Source organism: Hibiscus syriacus, unplaced genomic scaffold (assembly GCF_006381635.1).
Source record: "Hibiscus syriacus cultivar Baekdansim isolate YM2019G1 unplaced genomic scaffold, ASM638163v2 tig00110646_pilon, whole genome shotgun sequence".
Taxonomy (NCBI): Eukaryota; Viridiplantae; Streptophyta; class Magnoliopsida; order Malvales; family Malvaceae; genus Hibiscus; species Hibiscus syriacus.
In genome coordinates, this window is record NW_024062810.1 from 723,991 (window position 1) to 740,169 (window position 16,179).

Genomic DNA, 16,179 nt, shown 5'->3' on the forward strand with positions numbered 1-16,179 from the left:
TTTTGTGGGGGGGAATAGCCAATGAAGACACATGTGTAGGCTCGAGGATCAAATTTGGATTAATTGGGTTGATGTTTATGGACAAAGGTTTTGTAACTGAATATTTTTATTGGTAGGTTGGGAATAAGAAATAAGGGAAAGGCCTTTTGAAGTGTATGTAGAGGTATTTGAAAATTTAATACCTTTGATGGTAGACGGTTTATGAGGTAGCAAGCAGTGAAGACAACCTCTCCCTAGAAGTATTTTGGGACACCCATGGTGAACATTAGGGCTCGAGCCACACCAAAGAGATGTCAGTTTTTTCTTTCGGATATCCCGTTTTGTTGAGGTGTGTCAGGGCAATAACTTTGATGTATGATGCCTTGGTCAGAAAGGTAAGGGCTTAGGACAAAGTTGAAATATTCTCTACCATTGTCAGTTCGGAGAGTATGAGGTAAGGGCTTAGGACAAAGTTGAAATATTCTCTACCATTGTCAGTTCGGAGAGTATGTATGGTAGAATTAAATTGGGTTCGAACCATTGAGTGAAAGTTTTGGAAGATTTTGGGTGTTTTGGATTTTTCTTTGAGAAAGTATACCCAACAAACCCTAGTGTGGTAATTAATAAAAGTTATAAACCATCTAGCCCTAGTAACATTCTTTACACGGCTGGCTCCCCATAGGTCACTGTGTATTAACGAGAAAGGTTGAGACTGGACACAAGGCTTTAATGGGGTATGATACACGGGTGTGTTTGCATAATTGACAAATTTCACATTTCAAGGAGCTCACGCTTTTATTGCAAAATAACAATGGAAGATGTTTCTTTAAATACAAGAAGTTTGGATATCCTAGTCTACGATGTCATAACATAATCGTGTACTCTTTTGAAGTAGATAGAGTCAATCTTTCTTGTGTACTGTCTTTATTCCAAACATAGAGCACATCATCAACTTTAGCAGTATCAAACATCCTCTCAATTTCTGTTTCTGTACCACACGACTAATTGCAGAAAATTCAGCAAAAACATTTTCATCCTTGGTAAATTTACTGATTGAAAGTAAATTATATGACAATTTTGGGACATGTAGGACTTTATCAAAGGAGAAATTTTCTTCTAATTTTACTTTTCCAATTCCAACCACCAGTGAGTAGGATCCATTAGCTATGCGGATTCGGGATTGGCCATGACAAGGTGTATAAGTGTGAAACAAATTGGGTTACATGTCATGTGATCGGAAGCACCCGAATCGAGTATCCATGAGGATTTGTTAGGTTCGAGGATAATATTGAGGGCAATACCTTGAGTGGCTAGAGAACCACTGGTCGTAGAAGTACCAAGCAACTTATGGAGTGTCTCAAGTTGAGTTTTGATTAGGCGAACATCGAGAGCATCATCTGCAACAGTGGAGGTATTAGTGGACAACATTGCAATCTTATTCTCCTTCTGGTTTTTTCCAGGATAACCATGGAGTTTGAAGCATTTTTCCTTTGTATGTCCTACACAGTTGCAGTAGCTACACCATGGCCTTGTTAAGCTCGAATCATTTCCAACAAGGGACCTTTGTGGTTGTGGGCCTTTAGATATAAGGGATGAGTTTTCAGTGGGATGGTAACCAGTAGTTGCCACAGGTTTTGGCTCCTTTAAATCACCCATCATGACAAGTTGGCGCTTCTCTTCTCTTCTAACTTCTGCATATGTTTCACCAATGGTTCTCAGGGGGTTCTACCCAGAATTCAACCACGAACCTCATCTAGCTCTCGATCCAGTCTTGCTAGAAACTCATAGAGACGTTCATTGTTGAGGTGAGTAATAAACTTGTGTGTTCCACGCCTTCTCCCTAGTCTGCCTCATAGTACATGTCTAGTTCCTGCCACAAAATTTTCAGATTATTGTAATAGTGAGTTATTTCAAGTGTTCCTTGTCTGATATCCTTCAACTTCCGTTTGATCTCAAATACCTGGGAGGCATTTCTAAGATTCGAATAGTTTTCTTTGATTGCATGTCACATATCTTTTGCAGTTTTAAAGAAGAGGTAGGTGCGACTAATATGACATTCCATTGAATTAATTAACCAAGCCATTACAATTTAGTTGTTGAGTTCCCAAGTGCCATAAGTTGGGTCTATTGTGGCTGATCGTGGGATGTCTCCATTGATATATCCTAGTTTTCCACGACCATGAATCGCCATAATAACCGATTGAGACCGCTGCAAGAAAATTTTCCCATCTAGTCGATGGTTAGTGATCATAAGAGAGGAATTAAGGTCCCCTTAAGGGGTTCCTTAATTGATATTTGGAATCATTTGTGAGGTTTCAGTCTCGGATGAAGTTTTGACTGTCACCCATGGGAAGGAATACAACAGGAGCAAGAGAGATTAAAGAGGAGGGACGATTGGGACAAGAGATTAGAGATGACAGAATCAAAAATCACCCTTTTCGTTTCTTGCTCCTGAAAAATACATTTTGTAGAATGAAACAAAATATTGTAGTTAGTATCTTTGATAAACTTTGGAATAGAGATAAGGCTAGTAAATAGTTTTGGCATATTTAAAACTTTTTTAAGCAATAGGTTTTTACTGATGGCAATATCTCTTTGGCCAGCAACCGTGACCATAGTACTATCTGCAATTGTGATTTTCTTGTTGCTAGAGCAGGATATGTAGGTGAGGAAATTCAGTGAAGAACTAGTCATGTGGTCAGTAGCTCCTGAGTCAATTACTCAGGAGTTTTGGGTAGGTATGTGGGTAGATGATTACAAGGCATTAGAATTCTGAGAAGAGGAAGAAGATATACCTGAGAAAACTAAATTGCATGTACCTGCAGAGGATAGTTTTTCTAAGGATTCCAGTAGGTTTTTCAATTTTTCTACTTCTTCCCGGTTGAATTCAACAGATTGTTCATCAGACTTCTTAGCCATAAGCTCTGTTGTGTCCTTCTGTTGAACATCCTTTCTCTGTAAATTATTTGCAGTTTGAGGCTTTCTATTCAACCTCCATCATTTCTCTTTCGTGTGACGAGGTTTTTTGAAGTATGTACACCATAAGGAGTCTTTGTTAACCATATTTGTTCCTTCTTTACCTTCAATAATATGTTGCTCCAGATAATTTGGTCCCTCAAGAACATGCCTAATAACCAAGGTTGAGTTTTCTACTTCATTATTTTCAACCACCATCTCTCATCTTCTTCCTTCTTCTGCATGAATGATAGCAATAGTTTCATTCAGTAAGGGCATGTCTTATTTTCCTAGAATTTGGACCCTTACTGCATCAAATTTTACATTTAGTCCAACAAGAAAATCATAAATCCTATCTTTTTCTACAAACATTTTTAGGATTGTTGCATCCTTATTGCATTTCATCTGAATGCATTGATAGTGGTCCATTTCTTGTTATAGGTTTGTTCTACAGCCTCCCATATCTCTTGGGTTGTTCCAAGAAACATAAAAGTGTCACTAATTTCAGATACCTTTGAATTCCACAACCAAGACATAACCAATGAGTCTTGTTCATCTCAAGACTCAAATCTGGGATCTTTCTTTAGTCCCATTCCGAGGAGATGACTAAGTTTACCTCTTCCTTTTAGGAAAGTTCGAACCAATTGTGACCACTTAAGGTAGTTTTTTCCATTAACCTATAAGTGGCATGTATGTTTTGTAAGTCACTTGTCGAATTAGAGTGACTTCCCTCACCCATTGTGCCTCTTTGAGCAGTTTATATGCTATTGAAATCACCCGTATCGCTTATATTTTGTTGATCATGTGTCATACTCTCTTAAGAATAATGAAAAGACGCTCAACGAGGAGATTAAGACCCAAAAACGACTAGCTCTGATACCATGACAAAAGCCATGAATTTTACTATAATTCATTCTTATTAAACGTGTAAGAAACTTACAATTATATATACAAGCCTAAGCCTTATCTTGGGTAACTTCTAAACTAGGTAAGAGACTAATTATAGTAATAAAAAGAATTCCTTAGATTTAAGGATACTAACTAGATAAAAATATTTACAAATCCAACTCAATCTTCTTAACTTAGGTAACTAATCTCTGACATTAGTTAAACTCTCAGGCAATGGAAGTAGTGCATCTGTCAAGTCATATCAATAACTTGGTGAAAACAATGAGGTCAATGTATGTTCTATATTCAGTGTTAATGTCAAAATTGACCATTAGCCTTTTTTCCCCTTTGACAACATTTCTTGCCCTCTCTAGGACTCGTTGGATCTGCTAGTATCACATAAGAATGTTGATTCAAGTGATAACAATCAGGGTCGTCAGGTACGAGTATGACCTATTTCTTGGATCAGGGTTGTAAGATTTATGTATATGCGATGCATTTTTGGGATGGTTCTGAGAAATATTGTTTGGTTTCTAAATTAGATACCTGAAAGCTTTCCTGGGATTGAAAATATTCACGGGGATTCAAGTGAGTCAAATAATGTGGTTGTTGAGGGTCTTGATCCTAATTCACATGAGATAGGCCTGGTTTAGAAACTCAACTTTTATGTTACAAACCGCAATCAAGAAACATATTACATCTTATAGGCCCCTTGTTTCCATTTGTTCTGTGTTTGCAAACTAGATTATGACCTATCATATATGTTCTGCTGATTTGTTTGGTGTAGGGTAATTTCTTATCCTTCAATCTATTATTTCACCTATATAACAAATATAAACCTTTCACATTTTTCAGTTAGACTTTCAGGCAATGAAAGTAGTACATCTGTGCAGCCATGTCAACAGTTTGGTGAAAACAATGAGGTTAGTGTCTGTTCTATATTCTGTATTAATGTCAAAATTGACCAATAGCCATTTTTTACCTTTGACAACATTTCTTGCCCTCTCTAGGACTCACTGGATCTGCTGGTATCACATAAGCATGTTGATTGAAGTGATAACAATCAGGGTCATTAGGTACGAGTATGACCCAATTCTTGATCGGGTTGTAAGATTTATATATATGCGATGCATTTTTGGGATGGTTTTGAGAAATATGGTTTGGTTTCCAAATTAGATACCTGAAAGCTTTCCCAGGACTGAAAATATTCACGAGGATTCAAGTAAGTCAAATAATATGGTTGCTGAGCATCTTGATCCTAATTCACATGAAACTAATCTGCTTTAGAAACTCAATTTATATATTACAAACTGTAATCATGAAACATATTACATCTTATAGACCTCATGTTTCCATTTCTCCTGTGTTTACAAACTAGATTACGACCTATCATATATGTTCTACTGATATGTTTGGTGTGGGGCGGGGGGTATTTCCTTATGCTTCAATCTATTGTTTCACCAATATGACATATATAAGCCTTTCACATTTTGCAGGTAGCCTTATCAACAGCTTGGTGAAAACAATACGGTTAGTGTTTGTTCTATATTCTGTATTAATGTCAAAATTTACCATTAGCCTTTTTTTACCTTTGACAACATTTCTTGCCCTCTCTAGGACTCACTGGATCTGTTGGTATCACATAAGCATGTTGATTTAAGTGATAACAATCAGGGTCTTCAGGTATGAGTATGACCCATTTCTTGGATCAGGGTTGTAAGATTTATATATATGTGATGCATTTTTGGGATGGTTTTGACAGAAATATGGTTTGGTTTCCCAATTAGATACCTGAAAGCTTTCCTGGGACTGAATATTCACGAGGATTCAAGTAAGTCAAATAATGTGGTTGCTGGGCATCTTGATCTTAATTCACATGAAATAGGTCTGGTTTAGAAACTCTACATTTATATTACAAACCACAATCATGAAACATTTTACATCTTTTAGGCCTTTGTTACCATTTCTCCTGTGTTTGCAAACTAGATAATGGCCTATCATCTATATTTTGTTGATTTTTTCGGCCTTGGGGGGTATATTTCCTTCTCCTTCAGTCTATTGTTTCACCTATATGACAAATTTAAGCCTTTCACGTTTTGTAGTTAAACTCTCAGGCAATGGAAACAGTGCATCTGTGAAGCCATGTCAACAGCTTGGTGAAAATGACAAGGTTTGTGTATGTTCCGCATTCTGTATTACATAAGCATGTTGATTCAAGTGACAACAATCATGGTCGTCAACCACTTGTATGACCCATTTCTTGGATTATGGTTGTATATATATGTGTGTGTGTGTGTGATGCATTTTTGGGATGGTTCTGACAGAAATATGGTTTGGTTTCCAAATTAGATACCTGAAAGCTTTCCTGGGATTGAAAGCTTTCCTGGGACTGAAAGCTTTCCTGGGACTGAAAATATTCACGAGGATTCAAGTGAGTCAAATAATGTGGTTGCTGAGGGTCTTGATCGTAATTCACATGAAACAGGTCTGGTTTAGAAACTCGACTTTTATATTACAAACCACAATCATGAAACATATTATATCTTATAGGCCCCTTTGTTACCATTTCTCCTGTGTTTTCAAACTAGATAATGGCATGTCATATATGTTTTGTTGATTTGTTTGAGGTGGGGGTTATTTCCTTCTCCTTAAATATATTATTTCACCTATACGACAAATTTAAGCCTTTCACGTTTTGCGGTTAGACTTTCAGGCAATGAAAGTAGTACATCTGTGCAGCCATGTAAATAGCTTGGTGCAAACGATGAGGTAAGTGTCATTTCCACATTCTACATTAATGTCAAAATTGACCATTAGCTTTTCTTTTCCTTTGACAATATTTCTTGCCCTCTCTAGGATTCACTGCCGGTGTCACATAAGCATGTTGAACAAACTCAACATCAAGACCTTACGGGTGTCCCTGAGAGTGGAGTAAGACCTAATACCTCCCGCAGCTCTTCGAAGATGGAAAAACCAAAAAGGTAAGTCACGTGGACTTTGGATCACGGTAATTGCCTTGCTTTACAAAATTATTTGCTCATGACCCCCCTCCTCCTTTATCGCTATATATTGCACAAACAGGAGACTTTTGCCTAAATCATCCATTCTAGTCAGGGAAATCAGCACCTATGATGCTGATGAGATTGACAAACCAGAGGTTAGTTGATAATCCTCGTGATCTATTGTTTTGAAGTTTTGAAATTAATCTAAATGCACATCACATGGAATATGATGCTTAATATCGTTGCTTGTAAAGAAAATAAACCAATATTATTCATTCCAATGAACAAACATATCTCCTTGAATCTTTCTTCAGGGAAACGGAGGTGGGAAGAACTTGGCTGCTTCTGAGAGGCAAAGAACTCAGGGCAGCATTTCTCTCCTACCCTTACTTAAGAATAATCTTCATCTCTAGTTTAGCACCTTTTATTGCTTTAAATAAAGCTTGCTCATTTTGTATAGATGTCCCCGTTTTGAGTTTTTTTTAAAGGTTCTATAGCCAAGTATAAGCATGCAATGGGTATTGTTTGCTTAATGGTCTGTACTTCTGAAAGCTTACTGCCGATGGGACCTCCTGAAGTTGAATGTCAATGATCTCTTTGGGGCAAATACACAAAATATATAGTTTAAATTTTAATTCTTAAATACTGGTCAGATTAAAGACAAATTTTTAAAATTTATATGTAATATCATTTTTAAAATTTTCTTCCTAAAAAGATACAATTATTTCATTATAACGATACTATTATTTCAATGATTTTAGAGTTATAAAAATATCATAAATAAAACGTTGAATTGCATAGATAGTTATTGAACTTTTAGAATGTTTACAATTTGATCACATAATCGAGAAACTTTTATTCTGATGATTACTGTTAAAGAATGTTTTTATTTCAATAATTGTGGTATTAAAAATGTATTTGGAGTGGTACAAAACGTTTTATTTGGCAAGGTTTTATTACTAAAGGTGTATGGTAAACAAATCTTAAATCCAGTTGAGCGCTTCACCACAGTCCAAACAGGAAAGCAGCGATAGGGATGCAAATCAATTTGAGATTGATTTAATTAAAAGTTAGTTAATATTTGAATTGAATAAATTTGTTTCGAGCCTCAAATAGATTTGAATATTTAATTAGTGGAAGTGAGCTACTTGATATTCAACTCAAAAAGTTTATGAGTTATTCAAAAAACATAATATATTAAAATTTTATATTTTTTAAATTAATTATTAATAATATTAACATTTATATGTTAATTTTTAAAAAAAAATATAACGTGATATTTTCATGTACTTAAAGTTTGAGTTCTAGATGAACTTTAATTTTTAAGTTTGAGTGGAGCTTGAAAATTTTAAGCTCGCGAGTTCCATGTTGACTCGAGCTTTAATTTTTTTTTCCAAATTTGAGTTGAATTTGATAATTTTTAAGTTATGAATTTTTAAATTGAATCTAATTTAAATTTAAAGTTTTTAAATTAAATTGAGTTCAATAATATTTAAACTCGGCTTTTATAACGTAACAGGTAGGCCTCTCTGATGATTGAGTCTTAGGGTGTCGCTGGGATAGTTGGACCATATACAAGGAAAATGATCACGTGCGGTAATTTTAATATACGATTAACAAAAGGTGATACCAATTTTGTTATTATTTAAATAACAAAAGCTGTAAAAAATTATCAGAAACATTATTATTTCTACTGGTTTTGTTATAGTTGGGCATTTTACCGGAAATGTTAAAATATATTTATGTTTTAGGTCAAAATAATAATGTTTTAGGTAATTTTTTTATTATCTATTTTATTATTTAAATAATAATAAAATTGATACTTTTTTATCTATTTTATTATTCTACCGGTTTTGTTATTATTAGACATTTTACCAAAAATATTAAAAAAAAAATTAATGTTTTAAGTAAAAATAATAATATTTTAAATAATTTTTATCAATTTTATCAATTTTATTAATAAAATCGATAATATTTTTTAGTTGTAAATTAAAAATGACGAACTGTACAACTTTCCCATATACAGTGATGTTGATTAATTTTAAAATCAGAAAAGGCCTGCGTTACTTTTGGAGACAATTTGCCCAGTCGCTGGGAGATTGGTTTTCGAAATTGATGAATAAGTAATGAAAGTGAAGGGACGCTTTTCATCTTGATCCGATGGTCAAACCAATCCATATCTGATGTTTCCATAAGCCACAAAGGATCAGTTCCTTTTTCATTATTACATTTTCTCTGGGACAAACAAACGCTCCAAAAGCAGGTAAGCACCTGTTACAACCAAGCCAGAAGGAAAATAAACCGTTGTCGGAAAGTAATTTAGCGGAGACCGCAAACAGTATCCCCCATTTCCCAATGGAAAGTAGCGGGAGAAGTTCATGCCCCCATTTTGTTTGTATCTCAAGAGAGTACAAAATTACCAGAAATCCACTAGAGTATCAAAGTCCCATCAATAGAAGTTTGAACGAGGAAAAAGGCCCTTGAGGCCATTGCCAACATGATGATGCTCTTAGCATTTGCTCCCACAGATAGACCAGTAGCTAACATGATGGTGTTGTTGGAATATAGGTGCAGCAAGCACAGAACCTCGCAGGAAATGAGATTGAAAGGCAGTAATTTCTGAGGTTTAGAATATTCTTCGAACTCTCGACTATCATCGATTCGAGGAAGATGAAGCCGGTGCCTTTTACCAAATTAATAACAATAAAAGAGGCAACAAAGTCTCTGACAAGAAACAAGTGCAATGATTGTGTAGTCACTATTTTTTATCTTAATTAAAGAAGTCAGAGGGTGTAAAAAAAGGGAATTGCCACATTTTAAATTTTAAGATTAAAGCTAATCATGTTTCTTTTGATACGATTTTTTTTATTCATTAGTGTAATGCGACAATTAAATATATATTTATGCTTATAAAAATATAATAGTAAATATTTTAAATATCCTTCTTAAATCAAGTCAATTTTTATCTTAAATTCCATTCCATCTTACCTTAATCCAGGGACTCTTTTTCACAAAACCCAAGAAATAACAACTTATTCGACTTAAGAAACCACAAATTAACCGTCGCATAACAATAAATTGAGGTTGGAAAATACATTTTTTTAGAACAGTTGCTGATATAAAGACCAATAAGTGGCTTTCACAAATGTTTTTAAATCAAAATCAAATTAGATTAAGGTTTAATCGATTTTTGGTTGTAAAATGAAGACAGAAAAGTACGGAATTCCCATCGCAAAAAGTAAAATAATTTATGGGGAGAGGACCTAATCTCTGAAATGACAACAACAGACGATAAGCTACTGCTTCTCTCTCATTGTCAAGAGGTGGATGGAACTTTAGACCATGCCAACTTCACTCCCCCCCTAAACCCAAATTCATCATAAAAATAAATAAATAAGTCCACACCTAGAATTGACTGTTTCTCCGCGGACTCGCCCGTTTTTTTTCTCTTCAACTTATTTAAATTATTAATTTTGAGAGAAAATAACTTCAGTAACCGAAAATACCTTATAATATACGATTTTAACCATTTTTTTTAGATTTTTCGAAAATGACCAACAAATTCGTAACGCGAACTCCAATTTCGCAACACAGTTTCTAATTTCGCAACTCAGTTTCTGCAATCGCAACGCGATTTCCAAATTCGCAACACGAAATTTCAATTCACAACTCGATTTCTGAATTCGCAACGCGAATTTCTTTTTCGCAACACAAATTTCCTTTTCGCAACAAGATTTTCTAAATCGCAACACAAATTTTGTTTTCGCAACTCGATTTTCGAATTCGCAACACAAATTTTAATTTCGCAACAGCTTTTATTTTCGCAACACAAATGTTTTGGGTATATAAACTACGCAGCAGCAACAACTCATAACCTAAATCCTTAAATCGCAACTCATTCCATCTCCATCTATCACTCTCTCTGGCGACATCCGTTCCTATATCCAACGACATCCTTCCCCATCTCTAATTTTTTTTACATAATTTTATTTCTATATAATTTTTCAATGATTTCTCTCCCAAACTATCAACTATCAACTTAATAAAGGTATGTTTTTCTCTAAGTTAGTGATGATATCTAGTTTATAGCTCGTTTGTTTAGTAAATTAATTTACAATTTGTAGAATGAAATCATCTAATGTTTATCATGTTTGGATAGATTTGTGTTTTGGAGGGTCATGAGAGATTGTTCATGGTGTTTTATAATATATATCTTTACCCATGAATCTTCAATTAAAACTGTCATTAAAAAGTTAACTTATGAAACTCTAATGTTACGTGTTGCAAAGAAATTAAATTTAGAGCCCCTAAGTGGATTTAGGTTATATTATCAGAGAAAGGGTAAAGTTTATTTGTTAACCGACAATGAAGATGTTGAACGATTCATTGCTTACATTAGTGTTTCGCAAGAAGATGGTGTTACATTTTATGTTGTTGAACCTAGAAGTAGTGCAGTTGGGTCAGTAGCGGGTAGTAATCAACTAAGTTCTTCAACCCCAGTTTATGGTGCTCACAATGTACAACGTTGTTATCAACCTAAAAATTTAATGGTTCCACCACAATTTCATCACCAAGAAAATTTTGTTTCACCACATTTCCAATACCAAACACAATATCAAACACAATCTCAAAACCCACAACCTTTCCCTAATCCAAATCCCAATCAACTTTCAGCACCAAATTCTGGTTTTCGTATTGACCAGTTAGATGTTGATGAGTCAACAGAAAAAATTGTGAGTACTAGTCAGTATTCGAAATTTGATCTTGGTTAATTCCCGGACATTGATCTTGGTCAATACTCGGATTTTGATGTTCAGAAGAAGAAACATACCATGCGTGTAATGATTTTGATATTGGTCAATACCCGAATTTTGATGATGAAACAGCCGCTGCCGAGGAAGATGTTGTTGATGATAATGAGGAGGAAGTTACGACTCTGAATGAACATGTTGAACATCCATTATGTAATTCATATAACCCTGAAGAAGAAGACCCCAAAGAAAAGAAAAAAAAAGAAAATACCACGGGAGTATAACTGGAATATGCCAGAATTACTTCAGATACCGAAAGAAGAGTTGGTAAAGATACAAGTTGATTGTTACATAAAAGTTATTCGTATCAAGAAAGATGATTGTTTTGATACAAAGGAAGACTTGAAGATAGCTTTGTATACGAAATGTGTGGAAGATGGCTATCAACTAAAAGTTAACAAATCAAGCAAAGATCGTTTCGAAACAAGGTGTATGATTGACAAAAACTGTATTTGGCGTATGATTGCAAAGAGGATAAAAGATTGTGAAATGTTTCAAGTTAGGAATTTTATTGATAAACATATATGTTCAAGAACCCAAGTTTTTCCTCACCATAGACAGGCAAACAAAAAGGTGTTGGGTGGTTTTCTGGCTGAGTTAATGTTTTTGAATGGCAGAGTATATCGGGGACATGAAATTATGACTGACATGAATGCTCAGTTCAAGATTAGTATCTCATATTCTCAAGCTTAGAGAGCCAAATGTTTTGCCTTGGAATTGTTGAGGGGGTCGCCAGAAGCATCGTTTGCCCAACTGCCGGCTTATTATCATAATTTGAAGCTGAAAAATCCTGGGTCTGTAACTCATATCAAAATAGATAGATATGTACACTTTGAGTTGTTGTTTATCGCCATTGGTTCTGCGGTTAGTAAATCAATATAATTTTGTTGACTCGTTTTTATTAGTTACATGCATTTCACATTTAAATGATTATATTTCTTGTGTATATTATTTTGTAGATTCGTTCGTTTATTACTTGCATGCGCCCAGTTATTATAGTTGACGGAGCACATTTGAAAGGTCGTTACCTTGGAGTAAACTTATTAGCAGTAGCCATGGATGTTAACAATGGGATGCTGTCAATAGCTTACGGGGTTGGCAAATCTGAAACCTCTGATTCATGGACATGGTTTATGGAGCATCTTAGGGATTGCATAGGTCCTATTAGCAATCTGAAAATCATATCTGATAGGGCAAACTCAATTGACAACACTGTTAGAAGGTGTTTCCCTGATGTTTTTCATGGACTTTGTGGTGTTCATTTGTACAGAAATCTAAAATCAAGGTATGCTGGTATAAAAAATCACATATGGACATACTAGAAGGCTGTAAAAGCTTATCGGGAATTGGATTTTAATAAATATATAATTGTTTAAGACGTGTTTTGCCTCAATGTGCTCAAACACTAGAAGATGTCAGGTTTGAAATATGGTCAAGAGTACATCAACTTGGAGCAAGATATGGTTTCATGACGTCTAATAGTGCAGAATCAATCAACACTCTAAGTCGTTATTCCCGAAAATTACCCATTACTATGTTAATGGAGTTTTTTCGAGCCTCTATTTAATAGCGGTACTACAAGAAAAGAAACCATGCAAGTATTATTTCATTAAATCCGTAACTTATCATATTTAATATATTTTACTAAGTATTATTTATTTAAATTTACAGGAACATTGGAAAAAAAGATAACGAAATGTGTTGTGAAGTCAACATTATGGAGAGTTGAACCATGTTCAAACACTTTGTTTGAAGTATTGAATAATAACTTAAATGGGCTTGTCGATCTAAATGCAAAGACGTGTAGTTGTATGAAATGGCAAACATCTAGTTATCCGTGTGGCCATATTATAAAAGTTGCTCTTCATCTAAACCAAGATGATTCAAGCGCATACGTTATGGATTGCTACCCTACAGAAGTATATCGACAGACTTATGTCGAGATTGTCTACCCTATTCCACATCCTTTTGAGTGAGACATACCAGATGACTTACAAACAGTTTTGTCACCAGTCATGGACAGCAGGCTACTTGGCCGACCAAAAAATCATGATCGTATACCGTCTAAGGGTGAAGAGAAGAGGATATGAACATGTAGTCGGTGCAAGGAAAGTGGTCATACAAGGTTGACCTGTGGATCACCAGTGCCATCACAATCATCTTTTCCTCTACCAAAATATGGATCCTCATCAAAATCCAAAGCTCATATGGTGTCAAGCAAAAGGAAATCAAAATCGCAATCAAAATCCCAATCACAACCGGCTTCACCTTTTGGGACTTATTAACTTAGGTGATTTTTAAATGCAAACGTTGTATTATGTATATTTTTATGTGTGAATGCATACATTTTCAGATAGACATGCATTAGTAACTTGAGTTTGAACATTGCTATGATTTGTTCTGTTGAGTTTGAACATGTATTTTATGTGTGATTTTTTAAATGCAAACGTTGTATTATGTGTATTTTATGTGTGAATGGATACGTATTCAGTTAGACATGCATTAGTAACTTGAATTTGAACATTTTCAGTTGAACATGCATTAGTAACTTGAGTCAAATTTGTGTTGCGAAAGGCAAATTCGTAACGCGAATTTGACTTCCGCGTTGTGAATTTGACTTTCGCGTTGTAAATTTGATTTTCGTGTTGCGAAAGTGTACCTTCAACAGATCTTTTTTGCCTTCAACATAATACAGATTGAAAATTAAACAACAAATCAATTAAACAACATTGTAAATGAGTTGCTATATATATATGTAAAACATTTGTTCACAGTATATTCAAATGCTCCTAAAAATATGGAGCTTACTTCCAAATACATCAATTTGTTCACGCAGCTCACTTCAGTAACATGCAGAAACGTTATGGCCATGAGATTTTCTACACATCTAAAACCAACAAACAACAAATTATTGAATTCTAGGTACTTAACCAAACATTTTCAAACCAACAAAGAGTATATATATGTTAAGAACACTTGCTCAAACTTACCAATAACAAATGGTTGTTTAAGCACACTTTCAGAACGCGGATGCAGGTAGGCAACGTCTCGAATATATCGCTCTAGCCATAAAATGTCAAAACCACAACCCTACTGCACCTCTATCTCTATCTGTGGGAGGTAGAAACTGTTTACCTCCTGTCGTCAAACGTTCCAAGCACATGGATACAAGAGGACCACAATCCCCTCTAGCTACCACCATTTTTTGTGGCACTGTCTCGTCTCTCATCATTGTAACTTTGTACTTTTTTGGCTTCTTGTTTCCATAATTAGTCCAATAATCAATCGCATCCAAGTATTTAGCCAAATGAGCGCTCCATCCCTTACAAATAATATCTTTCAAATCAGACAATGGTATATAATTCAATATGCTATCATATACTATCATCTTCAGGGATGGGAGCTGAAGCTCAACGAGAAGTCAATGACGACGTTCCATAACAGGGATAAACACCTGCAATCATAAATAATAATTTAATTGCACACATCAAATAAAATTTATGAACACCTTATTCAAAAATAAATACTAACCTTATCGACCTCCCACCACGTAGGATAAAGGATAGCTATTCCATTACCCAACGCATATGAAGCGTCTCTCTGATCCTTCAAGTGAGCTACGTGAAAAGACGAATGCATAATAGTCCATCACGTCTTTTTTATTTTTTTTCAATTTCCTTATAAACAGAAGACGTGACACTCATGCATCAATATGCTGTTTTATAAAAAAAAATACATATATTAATGAATTTAATAAATTAAAAAAATAATCAAAATGCAATATAAGAAGAATATAAGACTTACCCCCCATTCGAAATAGTCATTCTCTTCAACCCCTAATAAAACACCAAACCAAGACCGATCAAGAAAAAAATGCATACTATCGTCGATTTTGCATATGTCAGCGTAACACCCCTATCTCCGCTCATGTAGATAAAAATCAATTGCGGTCTTAGCCCAAAGGGTATTATCCATAATTGTGTCCGGTAGTGTTCTCCTCTCATGCTGAGGAATGGTACTAGCTGGTAACTCATATGAAAGCCAAATCGCATCTATCATACCGGACACGTGAGGGGGTTTATCAATATGTCGACATAGTATGCCATGTGAATCGGGCTCTTGAATGGTGGGAGTGACCTCTTGCACGATGAGAGGGGCCTATTGAACGGTGGGAGAGGCCTCTTGAACGATGAGAGGGTCCTCTTGAACAATAGGAGGGGCCTATTGAACGATGACAGGTGAATCATGCTTCTTCTTACGGAGTCTTGGAACTATCGAGGTGAAATGAAACGTAATGGCACGTACACGATGTCTGATGCGTGAACTCCGTCGTACAAGAAAAACCCGACGTAAAGCATATACCTTATCGAGCCGCTAAAAATAAATTAATACATAAATCAGTAAATAAATAAATAAATAATGCCGAAAAAAGGTTATTTTCATTTTTAGTATAGTATTAAACAAACTTACCCATTGTGTAGATTATGAACCTCATTCTGCAACGATGAAACAATCTCACGTAGAGTGACTACCTCATCACGTAA

At 35.0% G+C, this 16,179-nt stretch overlaps 1 long non-coding RNA gene across 1 annotated transcript; it reads left to right on the forward strand.

Annotated features, from left to right (window-relative positions):
- Nucleotides 1-6,698: 6,698 nt before the first annotated feature.
- On the forward strand, nt 6,699-7,466 carry LOC120137015. The gene is made up of 3 exons (XR_005517399.1): nt 6,699-6,803; nt 6,904-6,979; nt 7,139-7,466. It is a non-coding gene; the product is annotated as an uncharacterized LOC120137015 (long non-coding RNA).
- The last annotated feature ends 8,713 nt before the right edge of the window (nt 7,467-16,179 follow it).